Raw genomic sequence first — 27833 nt, 5'->3', positions numbered from 1 at the left:
GTTTGGAACCACTCATGGAAATCCTGGGGATTGATGGCTGTTAGCCTTGATGGCAGTGGGACTGTGTCTGAGAGCCATCTGCTGGGGGATTAATGGGCTTCCTTGTGCTGTCGGTTGGCCACTGTGAGAACAGACTGCTGGAGTAGATGGGCCAGAAGTCCAATCTAGTGGGGCACTGCTTATGTTGTAATGTAATGTTGTACGTCTCATCAACATCCACTGGAACCTGTTTGGCACATTCAACAATGGCTTCCAGATTTTAATGGTTGAACTGATCTAAAACAGCCCAACCTAGTGAAAGTTGATGGAAGCATTCCAAGCCATGTAGCACAGCCAACATTAAATTCTTTTTCAATCTTTGTATAACCTTGTTTAGTTTTAGATACTGCTTGGCTGGCATATGGTGTGACCAAACAACTCATGGCTATTTCTGACGTGACTCTAGCTGCTTTTCTGCACCAAGCTGCTCTACTTGGTACAGCTGTTTTGGATATTTGTTCCCAATCTTAGTAATTGCGTGCTGATGACTATTCCTACTCCCCTTTCTTGTATGTCAGTTGTCAGAGCGGTTCACAGTAATCTGCATGACATTTGCAAACCTTTGCCAGGTAGCTAACCGTTCTCCAAAATCTCTGGATTCCTTTCATGTTTCAGAGGCCCTTGAAGTGGTTTAGCTTTCCCAGAATAAGTTTGCAACCTCTCTGCTGTGAGCAGGTGTCCAGTATAAAGCTCTTGTTTCAGTCTTAGTCAAATCTGATCTTGATTTAAGTTTATATTCTGTTTCCTACACCACCAAGAAGAAAGCTAACTTTGTGCCATGGCTCATGACTGTTTTTATTTTAGTATCTCCTTCTCTAAAAATGACAAAGGCATCCTTATGATTTAGCCTGTCATGGAATACTTCAGAGGTTGTGTTGATGCCCTTTGGCATACATAACCACCAATCACGGCCAAATTGTCTTGCAGAATGGATTAGGGAGCTTGACCCCATGCCCAACTCAATATGCCAGAAATCATTCTTCCCATTAAATCCACAGTTTAGAAAGAGGAATGGCACATGATTGAAAGCAAGATATAGTAAAACCCAACCAAAGAATTAGTGTGGGGTTCTGGAATCAAATGATTAAAATAGTATGAAAAATTATGTGCAAATTATGCAAATGTTACATACATATATATGCACACTAATATGGAAATATATCTGGTGGAAAGATTTGGTAGCTCAAGCCATAAAGGTTGCCGATATTTCACATTTTGCTTTTGATCTTCCACCAGTAGGTTGATGGAAAAATGAACATATGATAGCAATCTATCAGTTCCATGTGTCTTATAAAGCATGGATGGAGAACCTCTGGTCTTCCAGATATTGTTGACCCACCATTCCCAGCATCTATCACTGGCTGAAGCTCAATAGTTCAACAACTATTACATGAGATTCGTCTTCTCTAACATAGATATAACTGTCTCCGATTGCTAATTTTGATAAGGTATAATTGACCCTCTATTTTCATATAGTATCAGCCTCATCTGAAAAACTCTTTTGCAGAAATTAGTTCAGGACTCTGCCAAGAGCTCAGTGTCTCCCTTCTGGCAACCTACAATGTGAAGAGGAGGAATGAGGAAAACAGACCTCAAATACAGAACAAGTAAGGGTATCTTGTAAGTATCTTGATAATGAAACTCAAGCTCAGATACTTTGGTCACCTAATGCGAAGAGAGGACTCTTTGGAAAAGCCCCTGATGCTGGGAAAGATGGAAGGCAAAAGGAGAAGGGGACGGCAGAGGATGAGATGGTTAGATAGCATCACTGAAGCAATGAGCATGAAACTGAGCAAACTCAGGGAGGCAGTGAAGGACAGGAAGGCCTGGCGCAATATGGTTCATGGGGTCACGAAGTGTCAGACACGACTTAACGACTGAACAACAACAACAACAACAACAAGGGGAATATCTGGGGGGAGAGGGGACAGGAAAAAGGGGGCATTGAAAAGAGAGAAGAGTGCTAAGAAAACAGATGGTAGCCTGCCTACTTTTTCTCTGGCTCTACCCACCACTTGCTTCAGCCCTGCCTTGCAAGTTAGTTCAGTGGGTATATGGCTTTCAGGTTTAGGTGCCTTTAGCTGAGACAGAAATTTCTCAGAATCAAACAGCTTTGAAAGAGATTATGAAAGGCAAATATATACCAGAATAATGAAGCCAATACTAGTTCAGTGATATATCTGCAGAAGGCCTGAAACTAATATGAAATTGGCTATTTTTAACAGTACATGAACAGAGATTCATGGGAATCATATTATCAGTGATAACCCCTAACATCAGATCGTCCTGAGAACACAATGATAGTTCCTTTATCATAAGCATTACTCATTCTGTAAATTAAGTTGGCTACATTGTTCTACGGTTGTGGCTAGTTCCCATGATTAGACATGCTCCCATTTATATTTAAAAACCAAATACTCAGCAAAACGAACAGTCAAAATCCTAGCCTAGCCTTTTGCCTGACATGCTGGTTTTCAGTGTACATGAAAGTTTTTTTATATGAAGGAGTGCTGCATTCAAGGAGGTCAAACCCTACTTACATGTTGAATTCTGACCAGACCAAGACATAGGTTTATCCTTGGCTGAAGCTCTTCTTGTTTCTGGAAGTACTAGTTCAGCCAAGTGGGCCCTGACAAGGAATGGTGGTGGGGGGAGGGTATTTTAAAGAGAAAACTATCTAGGTTTGGATAATTTTCTTCTCTTTCATGCAGTGAAATCACTGATGTCCCTGTGTTTAGTATTGCAAAATTCAGGAACATTCCAGTTTTTTTCCCCACGGCCTCCCTCACTTTGAATAGTTTCCTGAAGTTCTCTGCACACCTCAAAAAGGATACCACAAGCAGCTCTCTTTTTTCTTGTTTTCCTTTTTTTTTCTTTTAGTATTCATAAAGTGGAGACTTTAGTATTAAGCTCAAGTATCTAAACTTTTTTTCATATTACAAACTAATTCAATGTACTTTGCAACTTCTTATCAATGTTGCACTGCATTCAGCATCAGCTCTACAATTAATGCAATTCTCTGTCCATTCACCTCTCAGAAATCATATTTAACATTGATATAAATTTTCTATTTTGAAAAGTTTAATTTACCTTAATCATTACAGTATTAATAGCTTCCAGTTTCTATTACCACGGTACGTGGCTATTATTCTATAATGTAATAGAAGATTTTTTTTTAAAGGGACAGCTTAGACATCCATGCACAAATCAGCTGGAAAAAAATTTGAAATAGGGTGTTGGGTCAAAACCTGGAATGAAAAGACCACTTAAAAGAACAACCTACTTCCCATCTTTCTGGAGGCCTCACCGTGCCAAAAGAGAAGTTCATCGGAAGACATCCCTGTAAAACTTTCTTCCTCTTCAGAGAATCGATGCGAGTTTTCTTTTGTTGTCGCCTCTTCATGAGATCAAATAAAAAAGGGAAGCTTCTTTGTATCCGCATCAACAAAAACAAAAATGCTAAGCAAAGAATTTCCAGCCGCCCAGATGTGCTTGGCTGGTGTGGGCCTATGCAACAGGCCTTAGAACCAACTTTAAGGACACATCACTTCACCCAAGTGACAGCTCCCTGGACACCTGCTTGGTTCATCTACCTCAACCAACTGATTTTTTTGTTGAACATGGTGGGCCAAAAAGAGGAGAAGGTAAAATGGTTCTCCATGGATTGATTGCACATTTTGTTTTGTTTTTTAAACTTTCAGAAGAAAGGATTTCCTAGCTCACAAATAAAAATGGTGCAGCAGAGTGTTCACTAAATAAACAGAAAACATGGGCAGCTGAGAGAAATCAATTTAGCTGAACAAACAATGTCCGATGTAATGAACTACTAATTATCCTTTTATGGCATGTCAGTCTCAGTGATTACAGAGCTGTGCAGTTTAATTTGACGTTTGAGCGGTGCCTTGCTCCATTAGCTGCATATAAAGCTCCAACCCAAGACGTGGGAAAGACAGGGATGTGCGCGAAAGAGACAGGCAGTGCACACATGCGCCAAACAGAGAACGAACTGCGTTCATCTAGAACTAAGTGAGCACCTGTAAATAAAGACTGTGGGGGGGGAGCAAGGGTGCCCCATCTTAGATTTGGAGGAGCGCTTTTGTGAAAGGATCCCCAACAATCAGTTACGCACATCAATTAACCCCTTCTCGCATTGTCTCTGCTTCCGATACCCATCACTTTCCTTGCTGTGATTGATTATGCTTAACATTCAGGTCTTGATCTCCTTATTGGGTATTCAAAGCATGCCAGGACAAAAGAGAAAGGGCTGGAAAGGCCAAAAGCTGGGGGTATCATTGATCATTTGTGAGATTCCTAATGCTCATTGTTTTTCGCATCCTCGTTTTTTAAAAAGAAATCTTGGAGATGCTGCTAAACACTGGGAACCCAGCTTCTCCCACCACTTCCTAAAAGAGGTTCTGCATGAACTCAGAAATTGTTCGAAACCCAAATGATTTCTTTATTCAGCTGCTGGCTGAGCTAGGAAAGAGTCTATCTACTCTGCACAGATATGTTGGATATTACCACTTTAAATGACATGGGTCTCTCCAAGGTTTTCTGGGAAAATTAGTTTGGTCAGGTGCTAAAAATTCTCCACAAATTGATGGACCTGCAATATTACATGGGTTAAGCCATTAAATAGGAGGGAAGAATGTGCCTAGCACCTTAGGGTGTGTGACATCCTTATATTCTCTGAGGATGGCCATGTGTCCTATTTTGGAGATAATAGCCCCCTATCTAAGGATATTCTTTTTGAAAGGCTGTCCAGTTGGCTTTAAAAACAAGGATCTGTAAGAAAAGGGAAGCAGAGGTATCTTGAAGTTGACTATCCAGAATGAGGTCAGTTAGCTCTTGCGGAGTAGAGTGAAGGCACCCTATCAGTCTTCCACATTAATTGTCTTTAAATTTTGAAATGTATATCTAGACATATAAATTGGCAGCTGCACATTTTGTCAAATTTGTGCTCTCTTTCTTTTGGTGATGAATGTATTTGGTGATGCATATGTAAGTGGCTGCTGTTTTACATGTTATTTATTTCCCAATACAGATTATAATTAAAAGTCATAGACAGATAACAATACATTGCAAGACAGCACAATACAGTACAATCAGGTATTTGTTGTTATTGAAGATTTATCTCTAGCAGTTGGCACTGCAGCCCCGGTTCTAGGATGGATCCTTAATACGGAGGTCAAGAAACCAATTTATAGAGAGATTCAGTTGAAGTTGTTGGCTTCACTCTCACCCAATGTCAGCCTTGTGAGGTAGTCCAGACAGAAAGCTTGACAAGATGAACTAATTCTTGTTTATTGTAAGGTTACATTAATAGAATCTTGAAAGTCTGAAGGTACATTTCTCCCCCATTGCCCAAGAAAGTAGGGAAGGCCCCTTCTGAGAAGTGTGCCATGTCCACATTCCATTTGTGGGCGAAGCTGCCTCTTATCCAACCATTCCCCTGGCTGTGGCTCTTCCCCCTGTCTCCCAAGGTCATTCCCACATACCATTACACCCAATCATTGGTTATTGATGCCAAAGAGGTTGTACACCTATCACTTTGGAAGCTATAGAGTAGGTAAGGAGCCTGTGGCATTCTAGATGTTTTGAGCAACAACTTCTCCATCATTCTTCAATATTGGCTAGCCTGATTGGAGCTGTAATGGTATGTGGGAATGACCTTGGGAGATGGGGGAAAGAAATGCTGCCTAAGGAAAGATCAGATTGGGGGGGGGGGGACCCACAGCTGCATAATGGGCAGAGAAAGAAACTCAGAAAGGATCCTCCCTAACTTATCAGGCCATAAAAAGAGACAGCGAGAGATTGGTACTTTCAGACTTGCAAGATTCTGTTAATGTAACCTTACAATAAAGTAGAATTAGTTTATCTGGTTATGTTTCCTGTCTGGTCTACCTGGGAAGGCTACCAGGAACTGAGGGAACTGTAGATGAGCAACATCTGGAGTGTCACAGGTTTATGATCCCTACCATAGAGCATGCTGGATGGAGGTGATGAGAGCTGCAGTCCAGCATATTTAATGGAGACAGCAGTTACCTGGGTGTGCTATGTATGTGCGTATGTTTGTGAGTGTCTCATACAATTTCATTTAGAATATAATGACGGACATGAAGACCATGAAATGTTGTGCTTGAAGTGGTCCTCTGTTTCTCTTCTATTATCCTCTATTGCACAAATTGGAAATCCTTCCATTCTGGTGAAGTGGATACGGGTGAGCATGGGGACAGATCTCCCTGATGGTAATGACTACAACATCCATGTTTCCAGAAGAGAAAAGAGCTCTTTATTCAGTGGCTCCAGGGATACTGGATCCTCAGATAATTAACCTACATGGATAAGACAAGGCAGGCATCAAAAGAAAAATGGTTAACTCTTTACAATAAATATATGAAATTATATTTAATTAATTAATTAATTAAACTTGTATGCTGCCTGATTCTCAGTGACTCTAATATTAACTACTGTACTGTATTCTGTTCTCCTAACACTTTATTTTATTAAAAAACTGAACAATTTACACTGAATGGGTTCCAGATATACTCTACATGAGATACAAGAGAGAGAGAGAAATGGACAGAGATACAAGGATTTAGTGGCCTCCAACTGCATCTTTATAATCTTATGAAATGGAATCCCTGCCAGATGTGCCCAGTAGTTTTATACTTTGCTACTATCATACCAGGCCTTATGTTGCTGGATCCTATACTTATGCTACAGCCACACTGTGAAAGACTGCATGTGTAGGTTAAAGGCCTAGTGATTATAGGTCTTCAGCATGCTACACTTGATTCATCTTAAGCTGGATTCTCGTGTGTGTGTGTGTGTGTCTGTGTGTCTGTGTTTAACAGCTTAGTAGGTTGGGTGAATCCAGCTGGTTTGGTTAGTTTACAATTCAATGTATTCTGCAAACTCATACTACCAGGATAATTCAAAAATCAGCTGATACATGTTTTATAAATCCAGACACTAATAATAATTTGCTTCATATAAAATGGTAGATTAGACTAAAATGGGGTTTGGTCATTTGTGGTTCTGCGTGTTGCGGGAACCTAGTCACTGTCTTATCATGTAGCATGGACCAGGCCATTATGTTAAAGCCACATTATGGTTTATTCTGAGGGGCAGAGCATGTGATGTGAATAAAGCAACTATGCCTTTTGAACTTAGATTTCAGATTTCACGCCTTGTGTGAATCCAGCCAATGTTTCAGAGTGTCATAAAAGCTAAGCTTTAAGCCTTGGTCCAGGAATATCAGTTCCTTAGCAGTGCTGAAGATCTTAAGCTGATCTTCCAGAAACAAAGAGGAGAGTCTAATTGTCTTGTATGTCTCAAAGATCCAAGGGAATGTGAGGAGAATCTTGCTTTCAACACCCTGAGTTTAAGGACCAACAGGAAGGAACTATCCATAGGGAAATTGAAGGTGGAGCCAACATGGACAGGCCTGTGCCCTGTATGACTTATTTGTTCTGGGTTCTGGAGTTACAGAATCTGCTAGCTGAGAAAAGGAACTGTCCCAGTTTTGGAAAGAGAATTTGCTGGGAATGAAGACTCAGAGTTATCTTGTTTCCTAAATTGCCACCATTCCTAAGAAAATCACTACTTTGCTGGCTTGCCTATGGAAGACTGCAGATTCAGACCTGGCATTGCCGCTTAAAAGGTCAAGATAGCAGGTGGTGGGAAAGATTGCTAGCAAACACCTGTAGTCAGAGAAGACAATACTGGATTTTTAAATGTTCAGATATCTTATTGGGTATGAAACAGCTGCTGATGTTCCTTTGCACAAGATTCACAATTGGAATGGCAATGGTGCCCAAGCACATCGGGTTCCCCAGAGCATATGGTCTTCCTTGCTTTGTTTCTTTAAACCTTGCCAACCTATCCAAGCTCACAGTTCCTACTTCTTTGGAGCTCTTGGGGGGATTTGGCTTGAAATAAAGAGCTGTGAAGAATAAAATTAACAGTGGGAGAAAGACATCAGTTTGATGTCTAAATTGAGAGAACTTGATGAATCAATCTATTAACTCAATTGCAGGGAAACAAAAAGGAGAGAAAATCTCTTTTATTGGAAGGCTGAGAAACAACTATGAAATGAAACTCTAGACTCCAGATAGTGGCACGAAACAGCGAAATTTAAAAAGCAGCTTTTAAACATTCCTTTTTACAGGGGGGAGTCAAGAAAGCCAAGATGACCTATATAAAGAAAAGAGCAGAGCTTCAATCATACCGTTGCAGCTCCCATCTTGACTTTTTTTAACTTCTCCTGCAGAACCCCTGATTGCTGGATTACTATCATCCAGCCATCATGGATTAGAGAACCCTTTTGACATCGTTCACACAATATATTAATCAGGTCAATTAAAGATCTGGTGACTGCATGTCTATAGCACGCTAACCTTGATTAGTGTTAAACTCTTTTTCCCCCATTGGTCTAGCATGGGGTATGAATCCAAGCCATTTAATTAGCTTATGATTCATAGACTGTGTGGATCCAGAAAATGGGTTAATGGAGTAATGAGATTGTGTGCTGATTGAAAAGCAGCCTTGGGATCCACGTTGGCCATGATTGCATCATCCAAGGGAAAGTGACTATAATTTATGTGGTAGTTTATGAAAAGATGAAGACTAAAGTGAAAGCGAGGGTTGCGATAGGCTATGCTCCAAAAAGATTTGACAACAGCATTTTATGCGTTTGGCAAGCTGTTACTTCCTTATTTAAAGGAAAGAAAGGAAAAAAGAGAGTGGTAGGGGGAAAAAAACCCTTAAGGACTTGAAATCTGTGTCTTTTAAAAAAAAAAATAAAAAGAGAAACCTGAGGCACTGTCTCAGCAGGACATAATGGACCACAGCAAACGGTGCCTTGTCTGAGAAGCTGTAGATTAATGTAACAAAAAATACTATTTTTGTGAAAAATGGTATGTGTCGGGTTTAAAAAAAAAAAAAAAAACCACCGTCAACAAGCCATTTATTGCTAATAATATGTTTGGATATATTTTGTTTTCTTCTTTTGGAGAATCTAGAAAGAACTGGCTAAGATGGAAGAAAATAGGGTTTCAGACACTATAATTGATTTTTTTTATTATTATTTGCTTCGCTTGAAGGTTGATAGACAACTCTTTTTATGAATGCTTTTCTTAAAGTCCTGAAGGAGAGCAAGACCATTATCCAGTCAGGAGAACAGCATAATAAATAATCACATAACATAGGAAAACATTGTCCAAATATTAAGCGTTATGTAGAGAACAAAGAGGGGGAAGGAATCAGGATAATTAGCAATCTCTCTGCTTTGTTTATCTCCTTCGCAATATGGGTTTTATTTATTTATTTATTTAACACAATGTTTATACTACCCAAAGCAATCAACCCTGGAAGGGTTAACATGAAAATAGAAAGTTACAATCTATGATAAAACCCCATATTTTTAGACGGACATAGTAAACATGGCCGCCCAGTAGAAGCGTTGGCAGGGAGACATTCGAAAGGTCAAGATGGTAGCCACAACATGCGATCAAAGCCTTTTTACATGTGGCATGGGAAAGAGGGTGGGGCTTCAACCACATGGATGTGGCCACCATCTTGACTCTTTTGACTCCCTCCTGCAGACACCTCTGCTGCCCAGGGACCATCAAATGTCCACTTCAAAAAAATGAGTCTTTGGGAGTTTCTGGAACACCGAGAGGTGAAGCACAGCAGCAGTCAACCCTTTCCAGAAATGTGGGGTGACAACAGACAAGGCCGGCTTTCTGGCTGATGTCCCATTCACTTTTTACCATGAGAGGACATTTTTCAATGTGTCATAAATGGACTTGTGTTTCTGCTGTATTTTAAAGTCTTTGGACGGCTCTGCTTTTGTTGTGGTTGTTTGGAGTAAGGGAGCCAAAATCCAGGACCCACATTCTTTCAGAAACACATGCAAAATACATCTATACTTGTAATAATCCTGCAATGTGGAATATTCATTCTAAGCCAATTTCTTGAGCTGAGTCACCACATTCTTTAATATGTAAAGAATGTTACATGTTCGTTCTTTACATCTTAAGAAAAGATGGAACCGCTTGACAGTACATTGCATGAGCCTGTTCACACAGTCAAGATCGGTCAGGATTGAAAGTCTGTTCAACGTCAGCCACTGGTTCAACTAGCTGTTGTCACCCACTCAGTACCTGAAAGTTTATTAAGCCAGATAGTACTTATCTTTATGAAGAACTCCTCATCTGTCACATCCTCAAGCACTAAACCCTAATGTATGACTTGTTGAGATTACATGAAAAATGCTCAAAATGAGGGCTAAGCTAATTTTATTCTACACTGGTAATTTTGAATATCCAAGGTGGTATTTAGGTCTGAAAGAACACCATCTTATAGAGATGTTGCAGGATTTTACTGGGTTCCTGTTTATAAGGGACATGACCCGTTCACACTAATATACAAATATGAAATTGATATTATCCTTCAGGTTCTTCAAATTCCTTCTCCAAATGTGGCTCTCAGTTCAAAACCTATGTTCAAAAATGTATATCTTAGGGAAAGCCGTGTATAAAAATGCATATTATAGGTAACATTGCATGTAAAATGTGTGTGGCGTTCAAGGAAATGATACCTATGCACCAAAATGTGCAGAAATTTACCCAAGTTGACACAAATTGAGTCTACCATCTTATGCTATTACATGTCAAGTTAACAATGACTTTGGGTCACTCGTCCCAACTTTATGGTCAGAGGTCCAAAGGCTTGAGGACAGGGGACAAGGGAGTAAATGACAACATATCTGTAATGATATCTTCATCCCTATGCCATGACCTTTGGGGGAGATGGGCAGCATATCAATTTAATAATAAATAAACAAATGACCTCAGCCATGACAATGCAAATATATAATTGCAACATTTGCAGGATGATGTCATTGCATGCATGCCATCATTTTCACAACATGACAGAATATTCCAGGCACCCCTGCTCACAGGACAGCTGTTGTGCGGATCGAATGAAAGGAAATCCCCATACAAGCTGCCTTGAGCTCCTGGCAAGAAGATGGGACCTGTATAATAATAACAAGTATTATTAATAATAACAACAATAATGGTAATAGCAACCATGTTATCATCAGTCTGGAGGAAGAGCTTTCTGGAATGTGTAGATTTGATAATCTACAATAGTGCTATGCCACATTGTTCCTCTTTGAGGGTTGAACATAAAAAGGGGGAGAAAGAAAATGAGGAGAAGAACTGAGAAGAGACCCAGTTTGGTGTAGTAGTTAAAGGTGCTGGATTAAAAGCCAGGAGACTGTGAGTTCTAGCCCTGCCTTAGGCACAGAAGCCAGCTGGGTTGGGCCAGTCCCTCTCTCTCAGCCCTTGGAAGAAGATAGTAACAAACTCACTTCTGAAAATGTTGCCAAGAAAATGGCAAGGACCTTTCCTGTGGTCACCAGGAGTCAGGGATGACTTCACGAACCATAACAGAAGAACTGAAAACATAAGAATAGCTTTCCTGGATCAGGCCTTATCCCTATATAACTACCCTGCCATCTTCCATGATGGTCCACCAGATGCATCTATGTCCTCCTCTCACATTCTTGCTCCAGTGCACCTTGTATGTTGAGTTCCAGGCAATACATTGACTTGCCATGTCATGCAGCTTCTTCCAGTTCCCCTTCCAGAAATGGACCAGTGTCCAGGCAGTGCTGCATGGTCTCCTGATCCAAATGTCATGGTCTTCTCATTCTTTCCAAGAACTGCAGCTATCAAGCAGATGAAAACTCCAAGCAGTTGCAAGTAACTGCCAAGTGTTTTTAAAGAGGAATGAACTGAAAGCAAAAGGAAGAAGGGTCAGACAGATCAGAGGCATCCAGTAGAAGAGAATACCTGTAGCTCAAGGTTGAACTGTGGAGTTCTTGGTGCCTTCTGAGCTTGGTTGTTTGCTTGCAGACATTTCATTACTCAAGTAATGGTAATGACAGAGGGTGCCAAGAACTCCACAGATCAGGGGCATCTCCAAGGAAGTTAAAAAAAAGTCAAGATGGCAGCTGTGACTCCACGATCAACACCCTACCCCTTTTTTATGTGAGTAGTGATCCATGGTTGCAGCTCCATCTTAACTTTTTTTGCCCCTGATTCAAACCATTCTCTTTGACCCCTCCTGCGAGGTAAGACGATCTCTCCATTTACCCCTCAAAAGACTTCTTTCTCCTGTCAAAAGAGGTGAAAAAAGCAATGTCCGTTTTGCAGGGAGGAATGAATTTCTTGAATACAGGGATCCAGATTGGGCCCGGCATTTATCTATGAAGACCAATCCAATATGTGAACAATCATTGCTTGAAAGAAGATGCAACCAGTCTCAGTTGCCTGTGTCATCTTCTCAGTTCTTGGAATACAGTACATGAAAGGCCACCATTCTGTCCCATTCTATACTGTTCTCATTCTTTGGGAAATTCCTTGTGATGCAACTGTAAGTGGGTCCATCAGTAGCGTAATTGAAGTCAATACAGGAATTGGCTCAAACATTAGTTAGATTGTGACTGCAGATTTATCATCCCATTTATGGCTGCAATTTAAACATACTTCACTACAGCATTATAAGGCAGTTGTGGATAAGGGTTTTGTTTTGTTTTTTACAGGATGGCTTCATTGCCTATCCTACATCAGAGGCAGAATCCAAATACTTCCCACAGAAGTACAGCATTAACCGCACTGTCCACCCAACCATTTAAAAGTATGCCAGGAACAACTGTTAAGTATGAAACACTCGAGGAAAAATAATAATTATACATTTAAAAAGAAAATCCTGGGGGAAAAAAAGTTTGCAGTGTCTCCTAGGTTCTTGCAAAACTGCTATTATCTTGTCCAACCTCCCAAAGCTTTTCATGCAATTATCAATTATGCCATGTGGATTTTTTTAAAAAAACCAACCCACGGAATGCGAAACACGGAGGCCACATTTCAAAGAATGCTCAATATTGAATAATACATCTGCTGGTAGTCATTCATTCTTTTATTACTTAAACAAAACTGGGCATTAAGAGAAACATGGTGGAAATATCTGCCGAGATGGAAAGAGGAGGTGCGCTTGATCCCTTTCCTGATAATTAGATTATCCAGTGATCTCTGGATGGGAGAACACTCTTCAAAAGATGGAACAAATGTTCTTTGAACAAGAATGCTCTCTTCTACCCAAGCAGATACTTTGTCACAGCTCTCTGTCCTTTCAAAGATGGTGGGAGGTAAGCTGCATATGAAGGAGTTTGATACCAAGTCAGAGCACCGGTCAGGACTGTTAATACCAGCGATGGACAACTTGAAGTTTAATTTTAAACCTTGTCTTCTGCAGATTAACCCTTAAGATCTCTGTCAAACAGATCTGCCTTTCCCTAACACATCCTGGGCAAAGAAGAAGAAAGAGCAAGAAAGAGTTGAAAAATGCAAGCACAGATTGCAGAAGACATATGAGAGGCAGTATGGAGTAGTGTTGAAGGTCTTCAACTAACTCTGAAGAGACCCAGCAGCTACTCCTCTCTCAAGCATTGACATTCACTCAGTGACTTTGGGTCAGTCACACTCTCTCAACTCAACCTACTTCACAGGTTTGTAATTGTGGGGATAAAATGACAGGAGATTCCTGGGTAAGCTAGCTTGAGAAAAGGGGGAATATATATCTAACAAATAAATAATATGGAAGCTGGCTCAGGCTTTGATGTAGGCAACATAGTTCAGCACCTACCATACTGAACTTGAAAGACAAACCAATGCCCACAATGGACAAGACAACTTCCAGCAAATCTTACCCCACGCTAATTGGATTTATTGCATTGTGAACTCTAACTTTTCATTTAGAGCAGTGTTCTTCCAACTTGGCAACTTGAAGATGTGTGGACTTCAACTCCCAGAATTCCCCGGCCAGCATGCTGGCTGGGGAATTCTGGGAGTTGAAGTCCACACATCTTCAAGTTGCCAAGTTGGAAAAACACTGATTTAGAGCACATACAAGGCACTTAGTAGAGTTCCCACCCAGGCTGTTATCAGCCTCAAACTTGTTTATATTCATACTATATATAATGAGAGTCAATTTCAGATCTTCACTCAGAAATCATCTGTATTATCATGTTTCAGGCCAACACACACACACAAACACACTTACCCCTAGCTAGAGTCCTCTGTAAGGGACTAATGCTTGATTGTGTAGGACTACCATATTGGACCTGCACAAATCCAGACAGCCACTAGACTGGAGCAAGGACTTCTCGTTTTTATATGCCTGTGCTGACATGTTGTGGCATTCTGGATTTTTTGCAGCCCATTGCATCCCTTGTTCGGTCTACATCCGTGCGTTCTGCAAATCTTCAGGTTAAGTTCTTGATAGTTTCTGTCTCATATAAATGGTCCGTTGGAATTATTGCATGACCCATTTTACTCTGCTCCAGTCACTTCCTGCTCAGCTACGCAATTCTTCTGCACAGTGTTCCCATAGCTGTGATGAAGGCTAGCCTGGTTGCCATGGCAATATATAGCAGCTTCCCAATTGCATTTTGGGGTTAGTTGTTGCTAGGTAGTAGGTTGTCTCTGCACTGACCCTTCATGTGGTCCACTATTTTTTGGGGGGGGGGGTCTTTGCTTCTATTATTCCAGCACCTTGATAATTATTTCTCCTTGGGAAGTTAGCACCCATCATCTTCTAGCTTTGGATACAACGCTAGTGCATGGTGTCCCTGAAATTCTTGTTTTGAAAGTTTTACATTTTATCCAGTTTCCTTCAAGTGGTGATAAGATCATCTGCATAAATCAGCATATAACCCCATCTGCTCTTTCTTTCTTTAGAACCACAAAACTTCATCTCACAGTCCATTTGAGATCATAAATCTCAAGAGTTGGGGAATATCTGACCCAGGAGCTTACCCAGACCATGATGGTTTCCTATTGGATGACCAATCTCATCCCAACTCTCTCAAGGCCAGGATCTCTCCTTCAAGACCATGATTTCTCCTTCAGTCCCCATGTATGGAGGAATGGGAAATGTTCTGACCTGTTCAGAGAGGAAAAGATAGCCCTGCTTCCCCAAACCTTTTCATGATGCATTTTATTATGATCAATGGGGACCAGTGGGGAGACAATTCTAAGCTTTCCCTCACACTGCTATGGCCCCGCTCAAGATTACTGATGCAAAACTGCAAGTAAGCTTTAGATTTCCCTCCATTGATAGGAATGAGGATTATTTTTCCAGCCAGACTGCCATGTAGATGGAAAATAATTGGGAACTTGTAGACATCTTTATACTATAGCTGCAGATTTTATCTCTGGAGTGACTACCTCACTGAAGCCTTGCATCCAGTAAGGAATTCCCAGGTTGCAACATTTTTTCCCTGTATTTCCCACCCAGAGCCTAACCCTTTAAAACATGTTTAATGAATGGAGCTTGCTGTTTGAATTGGAGTGTTTATGGTGGATTTGCTGTGGTGGTTGTTTAGAATTCAGTCTATATACCAGTGTTTCTCAACCTTGGCAGCTTTCAGATGGGTGGACTTCAACTCCCAGAATTCCCCAGCCAGCAAGCTGGCTGTGGAATTCTGGGATTTGGAGGCCACCCATCTGAAATCTGCCAAGGTTGAGAAATGCTGCTATACACTGTTGGCAGATAGTTCTGAATTTATCAAATCAGGAGACGAATTAAAGAAGAAATGCAAATGATCTTGGCTAATCAAATCAAATGACAAGTGGAACTCTTGGACAGCCCTGACAGTGAACCTTTAAAACCCTAAATTGCTTTGGGCCTGGCAATCTGGTTCTAAATTTGTAGGAGAGACCCTCCTAAGGACTCACCGTTATCTTTTTGCCAAATTTTCCAGGAAGGTCTTTCTCCTCTGTGAATCTCAACTAGTGGACTGTGGTCCCTCTAGACTTATAATTGGGCCCCATTCTAAAATCATTGTTTTAGATGGATTTTATTGCTGTTTTTTATGGGTTTCTTGCCAGGTTTTGTTTGGGGTTTTTGGCACTGCTTGGCGGCATTTTCGCAATGGAGCAGTATAATAACAATAATCTACAATCAATTAATCAATCCATCCACCCGTGAATGCTTTATAATACTCCCAGGACCTTAGCACTGCATAATGTCCTCTGACAGCAGGAGTTGCCAAGCATAACAGTCAGTTCCTGAAACTACAAAGCTTGGGAAAGTTCATTCATAATGTAAAACAAGAGCTTCCTGTTTTCTTCTGTCAAACATTGGAAGATATCATTTCTAGCCCCAGAGCCAGTTCAATGAGATAAGGAGAAATTGGGGCTGGGGGGGGGGGGGGACGGGAAGAGGTATTGCTGTGGGCAACTATTAAGGTTTGGGGGGGACTTAAATATCTCCCTCTTGCCTGCCAATTCTCTATGGCTGATAGCTGTCCTCCAAATCCTACATGTGAGTTTAGGAAGCCAGTGTTTTGCCTTGCCGTGTGTGATTTGGGCTTCGACGCACACCTAAAATCTAGTATGCAAAACACCTTTAGAAAGCAGAGTTGATGGAGGAATTCATACACTGCAAATGTTTATACAGACATCTTCCATTTTCTTCTCCCAAACCAGGTGCCAAGGAGAAAGCAATTGCGGGCTGAAATCCGCACTTCTCAGAATGTTGAGGGGTAATCCTGGAGAAGCACCTATATAAAATGTGCGTTTTCAGGGAAGTACTTCCAAGAGTGCATTTTATTTGGATAGAATATGCAAAAAGTGCACATCAGGAAAAATGCATATAAAAGCCATCTGTTGAAAATCTGCACAGCCAATGCATTTGCGTTTTTGTACATCATGTTCTTTAGATACGCTTGTAAATTGATGTGAAAGTGGGCCAAAATTAACATACAGTGGGTAAAGTAAGAATCTGTCTGAGGGGTTGTACAAATGATGAGAAGGTGCTTGGGCTGCTAACTCTCCCCAGGATCACAAGGGCATGGACCATTGGTGGCCTTCTCTGTAGTGGCCTCCTCTCACCCAATTTACTTCCTTTCTACAGAGCCACGAAAAAAGTTCTGTTTCAGTGGGCATTTGCAATCGATTTTTAGTACTGTTATGATTGAATGGTGTTTGGGCTGCTGTTTCTATTAGATTAACGTCAGATGAGAGAGAGAGATCACCTAGAGTCTTAGGACCTGGGTGAGATATAAATTCGCATAAATAATATCATGTACATTCATATAATTCATATAAATAAAATCATTGGACGTATTGATTGAGTGATTATGTGCCATCGAATCATTTTTGACACCTAGCTACCACATAAATACATTTTCTCCATGACAATCTGTCCCTAACCTGGTCTTTCAGGTCTTCCAAATCTTCTACCACCACCACATCTGAGTCCATCCACCTTGCTACTGGTCATCCTCTTCTTCTCTTTCCTTCCACTTTTCCCAGCATTACAGCCTTCTCCAGAGAGCTGGGTCTTCTCATAATGCATCTGAAGTAGGAAATAGGTATACTACCTATACATTCATATAATTCATATAAATAAAATCACTGGATGGGTTTGGGTTTAATGGAAATGCTAGTTTAGAAACATCTGGATGCCCATCTGTTGCCTGCTGCTATACTAGGACATTGAAGTGCTCAGTGCCCTCTGGCCCTTGCTTTTCCCCACAGGCTGTTTTTCTGCTTGGAATTGCCCTCTGCCCTAGGAAAGTGAGCTATAGCTATAATGAAATTATCCACACAGACACCATTATATCTCCTTTCAAATGTGCAGCCCCAAAAATGCTTGGTTTCAGCTTCATCAACTATTCACTCATTTCCTTGCCCACTGGCTTCACTCTGTCTGTGTGAGTGTCCGCATACATATATGTGGGTAGTTCTGTAGCTCACAGCTCATAGGTCTTTCCCGAAGTCCTCTTACTGAAATATACCATTGGATAATTCCCTAGATCCAGGCTGCTCAAGTCCCATTACTGCCCCTTGGTGGATATCTGGATTTTTGCAGCCTAGATCTGGCAGCCCTAATCTACCAAGGGTCCCTAAAACTCACAATTAACAATGTTTAAAATATGATTTCCTTGGAAAGTAGGAAAGATCCATTCTCCAGCTGTTTCTTCTTTTTTGTCTCCCAGTATGCCTTCCAAGTCCAGGTGGGCTCGTAGCATTTCTCAGAAAGGAAAGGAAAAGATAAGTACATTTCTGCTGTTTTCCAAGGAGTGCATACCAGAAAAAAGTGAAACATAAAAAGAAGTTTGGGGTAAGCGTGGGAGATTGGGGTGATAAGAGGAAGTAACTGGACAACCCAAGGAGAGACCAGGTAGAAAGCAGAAAGGTGGGAAAGACATTTTGCATGGCAACCAAGTGGGGACTGGTCTTATGCAGTAGGATGGTTGTGAATGTGGATGAAGCATGCTTAGAAATGAAGAAGGCAGTTAAGTCCTAACTGGAGAAAGAGTTTTGAAGATTGGGAAGATATTATTCTCCTACAGCATCGACAATATTCATCCTGAAGTTGCTTAGCCCAAATGACTTGGGGATTTTTGCTTCTTTCTTCAAACACTGACTCCATGGTGAGGAGCAGAAGGAAGGGTGACCCCAGCCCTTTGCAACAGCTTTGGTCACCTTACTGGCATTTTACAAGGCTCTGAAAGCAGCCCTTTTCAAACAAGCATTTGAATGCTGGGGTGGTCCAGGTTGCCTTTTTGGTTCCTTTGGGGTTTGTTCTATTTTTCTGGCTGTTTTTCATCTTGGAAGGGATTGTTTTTTGGGGGATTGGGGATGCTATTTTATGTCAGCCAATCCCTGGAATTTAGCTGAATTTAACAAAGAAGTCGGCCAATTTTTTTTTTTTTTTATCCTGCTTTGCAAACTGCCTTGAGTTGTATGAATGAGCAGTTGATAAATGTCTGAAATAAATAATGCCACCTTGAACTAAGAGGTCTCAATTCCTGTTAACAATTATGTGTTTTTTTAAAAAAATTATGGCATACAAAAATACGGTTCATCTAATAAGGCCTCAGGTGATAAATTTGCCCTTAATTTTCTCCTTTATCATCCTCAAAGTTTGCCAGAACCATCAGCGTTCATGTTCAATAGCTTCCCATCTTCTGCCTCTTCTCTGAGTCTAAGAGAACCACTCCAGATGTTCAAATGAGCGACCAACATCTAGCCAATACTTAGGTAAACAGCGACATCAGGTGGACAGACTTCTATTTGATTTAGCATTTTCAAAAAAAGCAGATCAACCTCCTCCTCTTGCTCTTGGTTGTTTTGTACCTAGTTCTCTAGAAAAACAAGCTCCATCAAGGGGGAGAGAATTACCTTTTAAGGGTTTCATGCTATTCCTTCCATAGCCACCTCTTTAATTAAAGCCAGAGGCTTGAGAGCAAAGAAGACACTCTGAAATGCCCTTCAAAAGAAGACAAATGAGAAGGGTTTTTAGAAACACCCTGTCAACCTGCAAATCAATACTTGATCCACATGGAAAAGCAGCCAGCTAGCAAGGCTCATATTTCCTTGGTCATAAATGTAGGTTTGATTTCAGCTGGCATGCCCAACCAGTTAGTTAGACAAATTGTAACTCCATGTGCCCAACATGTTGGGCATGGATCGCTTCAACCCTGGCTTGTTTTTTGTTGCTCAGGATGCTTTGTAAACCCAGCCTCTTTGATTAGTTTGTATTAGGTGTACAAGTAGTCCTCAGTTAACGACAGTAATTGGGACCAGGAACTCTGTTGCTAAGCAGAGATCACACAACTGCACCAACTTACAATGGCAGTTCTGGCAGTTTCAGCTGCAGTCGTTAGGCAAATCCCACGTGGTCGTTAGGTGCAATGTCACATGATCACCATTTGCGACCTCCAGCCAGCTTCCCCATTGACTGTGCTTGTTGGAAGTGGGCAGTGAAGGTCACAAATGGCGATCAAATGACTGCAGGACACTGCAACCTTCGTAACTGCAAGCCAGTTGCCAAGCACCCGAATTGCAATCACGTGACTGCAGGGACACTGCAACAACCGCAACTTTGAGGACCAACCATAAGTCTCCTCGTTCAGTGCTGTCATAACTTCGTACAGTCACTAAACAAAAGGTCATTAACTGAGGACTACCTGTATAATGAAAATCAAGAAAATGAGTTAAATAGCCAGGTTAAGTGTATTTTGTGAATCCAGACATTACATGGTCTTATTTATTTATTTTATTTATTTACTTAACCATATTTATATGGCCACCCATCTCACAAAAAGTGACTCTGGGCAGCCTACAATAAAAACCATAAAATAAACAATATTAAAAAACATTCTACAATCAAAACATTGATATTATTATTAAAAGGCTAAACGGTTAGGAGAGAGCATTAGAGGTTACAAACAATGGAGCCGCCTCATCAAGTCACCTTGAGACCTCCAAGCCTGTTGACACAGCCAAGTTTTGAGGGACTTCTGGAAGGACATCAAGGATGGGACCAATCTCACTTTGAGGGAATGATGTTCCACAGGGCAGATGCCATGGCAGAAAAGACCCGTCTTCTTATGGCAGCTTTCCCAGTAGTGGCTAGGAATCCCAGAACTGCAGTCCCAAATTAACTGGAAGATGCTTGGTTGGAAAAGGTTTTGTCTTACGAAATAGATAAGGTTTTAGTCCTGCTTCAGTCTAATTATTTATGGACCATCGTACCAGTAGAAGAAACTGAAAATTGAATGAGGTATCTCAGGTTCATGTCTAGTGTCCATTATGTCCTGTTTATCTCTACTGAGATACACTAAGACTGCAGTCATATGGACATCTTTCTGGAGTCAAGACCCATTGGGTTTGCACAATGCTAAATCCAAAGTAACAAAATATTGTGTTCACATCACATGACACATCCAAAGAAATAAATCATATGATGGTCCAGTTCAGGTACCATGTTAAATCAGTGGCTAGGTTAACTTTGTTAAAGTTCCATCAACATATTTAATCATAATCTGCAGAGCCTCATTTTAACCTAGTCTAGCATGTTATATAAGCTCAGCCCAAAGGATTTACTTTTGAGTAACTATACACTATAATGTTAAAATCCTCCCAAGGCAAAGGGACTTAAATGATGAAAGGAGGAAGAAGTCAATTGCAATAACATTCAGAGAAGGCATTTTCTATTCCATATGAGACAACCTCTTGTCACAAATCACAGAATTGCAACTTGGAGCAAATTCCAGGCATCAGGTATTCCCAGTTTTTGGACTGGCCCCTCTTTCTAGGTTGGCCATTGGTCCCACTTGGGCAGGAAGAGATACAGAGTACTCTTCAGTACAACTCTACAGCTGTACTGTTGTCAGAGCAGACACGTTCTTCTTTGCTGTACTTTTGGAATCAGTTCCTCTTTCATCTCTGATAGCTTCCTGAGCAGCGAATACCTTATGTGTCAGTCTGGAGATGGGCAGAAAAGAAAAGCCAATTTGACCTCTTATTTACATAGCTCATTCTCTTTTTTTAATGTGCCAATACCCTCTGGAGATGGTTGTCATTCTTTTATAGTTGAAGGGGGAGGGGTACTTTCCTCTACTCCTTTACAATATTATTTAATATTTTAGTTATAAGATGTCCTATGTACTTATGCTGGATTAAAAAAAGTTGTGTTGAAAACTGCTCGGTTTCCAAGTAAGCACTGTTGAGAATCATCAGGGTTGTAGTCCTAAGACATCTGGAGGACACTAGGAGGTCTCTGATGGCTGGCTCTGGCCTTTTCTTTCTTCTCTACTCCCTACCTCCAATACTCCATATTCAAGACTCTCAAGGCTATCATTTTTCCATGTCCCACCTGGGCTGAAAACAGAAGTGCAGGTACCAGGAGAGATTTTGGCAAGTGGATTCAGCCATCTGTAATCCATTAGGCTAGCATAGCAAATAGAGTCAGGTGGATAGTTTATTATAGCCAACTTGCTCTGGGGAAATCTGAGCCATATATCAGGTCAGTATATCAGCATTGGCAAAGCTTTCCTCCCAGATCATGCTTCCTTTTTCATCTTCAGTCCTAGGGATACAAAAAGTACAACTTGTTCATGTTCCTGAAGTGGATGGGACCAACATTTAAATATTTTTCTTCTGCAGGTTTTTTTAGTTGGGGGTTATGGGCAAAATGGGTGCCTTAAACCATATAGGATCCATGTTACCTTTGAATAAACACTCCGTATCCTGGTCCCACCTATTTGAATGATAGCTCTTGATAGGTCATATGGGGCCTAGTGTGAAAATTGTGCTCCTGCTCTATCCTTTTCCTGAGAAGTGAGTGTCTTCAGCAGAGTAGGCCTCTGTCCTAGGGATGAGGACTTCTCAGCCTCTCTTATTAATTTCTAGCTCAAGAAATTTCTGGGGGAGCCTTGGTATGGATTTGACAGCAGAGTTGGATTCTACACTCTCACTTTTTCTCCTGACTTGACATCACTCCCCCTGTGCTAAAGCCCAGCCTGCTTTCCAGGATCAGAGTCATAATCCTTAAAATACTAGCAAGGTTTTGTTATGCACATCTGCATGTAATATATACTTCAACCTCAGATGCCTATTTTTATGCCCCAAATAAATGGAGTTGCTCTGTTCTCTCCTGTTGGCAGCATAATGTTTTTCTGTTATTGTTGTATTATGTATGGAGGTAAATATCAAAATGCATACGGAAATAAATCCTAGCAAAAAGCAGCAAAGGGGAGATGCCAGTCCACCTGGCGCTCAATTGTAGGATTAAGAAGAACAAACACAGCTGGTCAATCACATTCGTTGGGCCCTCAACTCAACCCAGGAATGTCTGACAGTGGAGAACAAGCAGGTAATGGTGAGAAACATGTTTCTCAATTCCAGAAACCTGATGCTGGAGAAATGCTCGTCATCAGCGCTGTTTGGATCACAAAGATGAGAACATGTTCCAAGCTAGAGAGCAAAAGAAATGTTACTAAAGCTGTTCTGAGCACTGACAGGACTCCATTTTCACATCAGGTTCAGGAGAGGTTGATCAGCCTCCAGATTGGTTACAGTCACTCCACTATGGGGTGATAAACTTTCCTTGGAGTGTTCCATTTTGGACTGCACATATAGGGATGAATGTTTTATGAATCTTTCCTCTAAGGAAAACTCTTTTTCTCTGTGTTAAAAATAAAAAGTCTTGGGAGAAAATAAAACTGAACCATTTTCCTTGCATCTATTTTTTTATATTATATAACTTGTGTGTGCAATCAGTTCTCTAAACAGGTAGATCTGTGGCTTGCCTGTGTTTGACAGAGATTCTTTTCACTCTTTTTCATAAAGTCAACTGATACATCTTTATGGGACTTTATTCATCCATTGTCCACTTATGCTTTTCAATTGGACCAGCAGCTTTTATAGACCAAACTGTTGGAATTGACAGTAGCAAAAGAGAAAGTTGGGGTAAATCTAATAGGTACATATCATAAGAAAGGAAAATGTGCCTCCTAAGATAATGAGATCCTAGCTGATCACAAAAGAAGGAAATAACAGGGATCTCCTTAAACAACAGAATATAACACAGGTTGGCAACTCAACAGATTTCAGAAGTATCTTGAGTGCTCTTGAAAAATGGTTTTCATGGAGAAAGACTTATTATTCATTAGTAGCTATGATAGGCATATCCAATCACAAAAAAACTCATTTACCAATAATACTGGTAAACTACCACCCCAGTATGCTCTTCACTTTTTTTCCAGGAATTGAACACACTTCCAAACAAAGCTAGGCTTCAACAATCCACCATTTTTTAAAATTATGTGTCAAAGGAGGTGTAGATCTATGTCTGGTTTAGAAGAATTTTTGTAAATAAGGATGCTAGTAGATGCTGGTACTTTGCTGAGCAGCATGTAGGTTCTCATTTTTAACTTAAAAGTATCTTTAAACATATTAAAGTTAAGGCAGATAGAATGGTGGATGCCAAGGGAATGCATGCAAGTATTTTGGTGTTCATGAGTTATCTGGATATCTATCCCTTCAATAAGGACATTAATGATGCCAGAACTTCAGCAAGGGCTCTGCAGAATGAGGCCCATCTCATCTGCCAAGACAGAAAAAATGCAGACTTTTGCACCAAGTTCCTGATGTATTGGCAGGGAGGTCAGTCCACCCGGGTGCAGGCTATAAGGGGGGAGCTGCTGAAGACACAAGAACACTTGTGGCAGATATAGAATCAGGTCACTGCTGCCTGTGCTGATCAACTGTTTGGCAGTCAACAGTGGCAGAAAAAAAAGTGCCTTCAAGTCAGTTTTGACTCCTGACAAATGCCCCCTTCAGCTTTCTTGACAGCGTTTTTCAGAAGCGGATTTCCAATTCCTTCTTCCTAGGGCTGAGAGACGTGACGGGCCTAGGATCACCCAACTAGCTTTGTGGCTAAGGCAGGACTAGAACTCACAGTCTCTCGGTTACTACTCTGATGCCTTAACCACCACACCAAACCAGCTCTCAGCAAAGAAGGAAGGGGGTGTTAAAAAATGGTCCACTCCAGCTGTCAAATATGCTAAGTATGCCACTATGTATAGGTCTTTCTTCAAACTTCAAAAAATATGGCAGTAAGTTGCTTGCTGCTCATTCAGAAGGTTCTGAAAGCCAGTGTCCTTCACCGCTGGTAGCAATGAACATCTTAACTTAAGAAGCAATTCAATAGTTTTAGGGTCAAAAAAAAAAAATTGGGAGAGTCACAGAGGCCTAATGCAGGCCTAAGTACATAATTACCATCAAACCAAACAGTCATGCTCTGATAATTGTGGAGACAGATGATGATTCAGAAAAATGAATGCCACACAGGTTGACAGTTCTCCAGTCCAAACGTGTGTAATGACAGAGGGTTTCAGAGAGAGGGGAGGGCAGAGGGAGTCAGGCAGGCAGGGAACAAACAGGGAAAAGATCAAATTCCAAGTCAATGCATTTGTGGTGGATCTCTTCAACTGGAATACAGGATCCATCGTGCTTACCTCTGGGGAAAAATGGATTATCTTTGCAGCACAAGCAATTAAGAAAATGCCACCTCAAACCTTGATAAAAAGACTTTTCTTTGCACCATGTATAGCAGTAGGGAAAGAACCATCATGAAAAGTAAATGGCATAAACAATTCTAAAGCCATAACACATTTTACATTTATGTTTTTCTAAACCAGATTTAAGGTTCAGTGTGATATACTAACTCTTCTCAGGGTGTTATGAAAGGCAAGGTGTGGAAGTCCAGCTCAGTTACTGCCTACCTGACGTTGTTTGACCGAGTTGTGACCAAAATCTGTGGCTTCTTTCCACTTAGAAATAGATGCAACGTCGATTGATCATCTAGATAAACAGATTGTTTTGACTGACTAAAAGGTTCCCCAAAGAAATCAGGGCACAAAATGGTGTGTGTTTTTTTCAATCATTATTTTTAAACATTGAAAATTGCAGATAGCACGTTCCATATCAAAAGAGGCATTCTATTCTATCTGCAAGAGAACAAAGAATGATTCTGCAGAAATAGGCAATGACTTCTGTGACACATGAGTGTGTTGCCTAAAAATGAAAGCTTGCTTCCCCACCACTTTAGAAGAACTGTAGGGTCTTTGTATCTTACATGCATATTTACCCAGATTCCAACAAACTATTTTTAAAATCTCATTTAGAATATTTTCCTTCCAGACTGAATGTTCCCTCAGGGAAATTAGAACTGTCCATCACAAGATATATGCACACGATGAAGGATATACTGTAATTGCTTTTGTGTCAGCTTCTCTGCCAACGTCCCTCCAAGAGCTCCAGACACTGTACAGACTACTGAGTCTCCTTCCAGGTTGAAACTTGAAGCATCTCCATGAGGTAGGTCAGGGTAAGAGATAGCAACTGCCCCGAAAGTCACCCAGTGGGGCTGAAGAATTTATTTAGTTATTATATTTACATCCCACTTTCCCTTCAAGAGCACAAGATAGCTTGCGTGGCATTCCCTTTGCCAGATTTTTCTCATAACAGGCTGAGAGTAAGTGACTGGCCCAAAGTTCTGGCTGCAGGTGGACCTGAATTTAGGTCTTCATTCTTCCAGCCCACCATCCTAACTACGACACCATACTAGATCTCAGCATCACTGCCACAAAATCGGAATGATTACTCATTTTCAGTTTCACCAGCTTTGCTAAGTCCCAGGTCTATGCAAATCAGCCCTAAGGGAACTGCAAGTCAGGAGAACACATTGTTACGACCTGTGGTTAGAACAATACATCTATTTGCTTACTTACTAAAACAGAAAACCCAATCTGCTTTTATTACAGAATCATTCAGGGCCTCTCTCTCTTTTTTTAAATCTCTTTCAGCCTTATTCCTCCCTCTGCAGGGTCACCATAAACACCTACAGAACCGGTGACCAGAAAGATAATAGCATATATCTGATTTTGGCTAGTCTCATAAAGACCTACTCAGTAGTTGGATGAGTACCTGGACATCTCCATAAAACCTGAGGAGTTAAGCTTGACTCAAAGGATACGGAAGGCCTGTTTCCTCTGAGGGCCATATTTTGGGGGCCACGCCCCGGCAGTCATTTCTTTTATTTATTATTTCTTTTATCAAATTGATACAGCTGCCCAACTCAGTCAGTTCTGGGTGACTTACCATAATAACAAGCCATTTAAAAAACCCAGTAAGATGGCACATACTCCTCATCTCAAGGCCTGAAGAAAAGATGAAGGTGATGCGGGCCCATGTAGAATTTGGTGGCACCACCTTGCTCCTCCTTTCTGTTCACCCCCGCCCCCACTGCCATCTTGACCTGAACACCTGCAGAGCATCTTTGAAATGAGCTAACCCTGGTTACAGGACTGTGACAGAGCAAAACAGAACCACACACACTAAGCCATTCCAAAGATTGTGAAGCCCTGTGTGAGTGCTAGGAATTACAGATTACAAATTCCGGACTTCAGGAGGCTGCTCAGCTCCGTTTCTAAGCGGCATAGTTCACCGAAGGATCCCCCACCACCACCTCCAGTGTCCTTTAATGTAGCCCTGATCCCCCAACAAACTTTGATTTTGGTGGAATGATTCTCACTGCATGTGTACAAAATAAATCAGAAACCAGCACACTTTTTTCCTTGTTTATTCGCTGGGGCGATTAGACTGCTTGTTTATAACAATAACACTAAAGGAGAAGTATGGGAGGGGGGGAAAAGCCTGCCAGATATATTTTTTTTCCTTCTCTGGCACATGGTGTTTTCTGCCTTTGCAACACAGTGGCGAAATACTGCATATGTGAAGCTCTACGGGAATGCAGAAAAGCCATCTGTGGGAGAAAATTACTAATCACTAGCAATTGCTAATCACTCTCGCACACTAAACAAATCCAGTAGGGAGGATTTTAGTTACACACAGGCACTTCCCCACCCCCACCCCCCTTTTAAACTTCTCCCTTATACTTGCAGCCGCCAATGCCACCTCCCATTGCAGCCTCCCATACATGGCGTGTGGCTCACCTCTGTCTTTAGCGTGATAAAATCAAGGTTTGCAGTCAGAATATAGCCCACAGGAGATACCGGGAAACTTCAAATGCCCTTTCGGGCAGAAAGAAAATCTCAGCCATAATGCAATATGGTGGTAATTTTTATGCTGTATACAGGGCTGCCAGGAAGAACAATTTGTGCTTTTCAGATTGGGGGGTGAATGCAGTCTTCCATTTTTTTTCTCTCTCTTTTTATTTTTCTTTACCAACAAAGGGGTTTGGGACTTTACTAGCAGGAGACAAATGCATGGATTATATTTCAGGAGGGTGCCAGACGAATAGAAAGAAAAACTTTTTTTTTGCACAACGCACAGCTTAAACGCAATGCCAGCAGCTGTAAGGAAAGCCGCCAATTGGAATGACTTTAAAAAGGGAGT

This window comes from Python bivittatus, unplaced genomic scaffold (genome assembly GCF_059951505.1).
Source record: "Python bivittatus isolate LINGU-HERP-01145 unplaced genomic scaffold, Pbiv_v1 ctg000980_np1212, whole genome shotgun sequence".
Lineage (NCBI taxonomy): Eukaryota > Metazoa > Chordata > Lepidosauria > Squamata > Pythonidae > Python > Python bivittatus.
Note: the sequence above shows the minus strand (reverse complement) of the source record.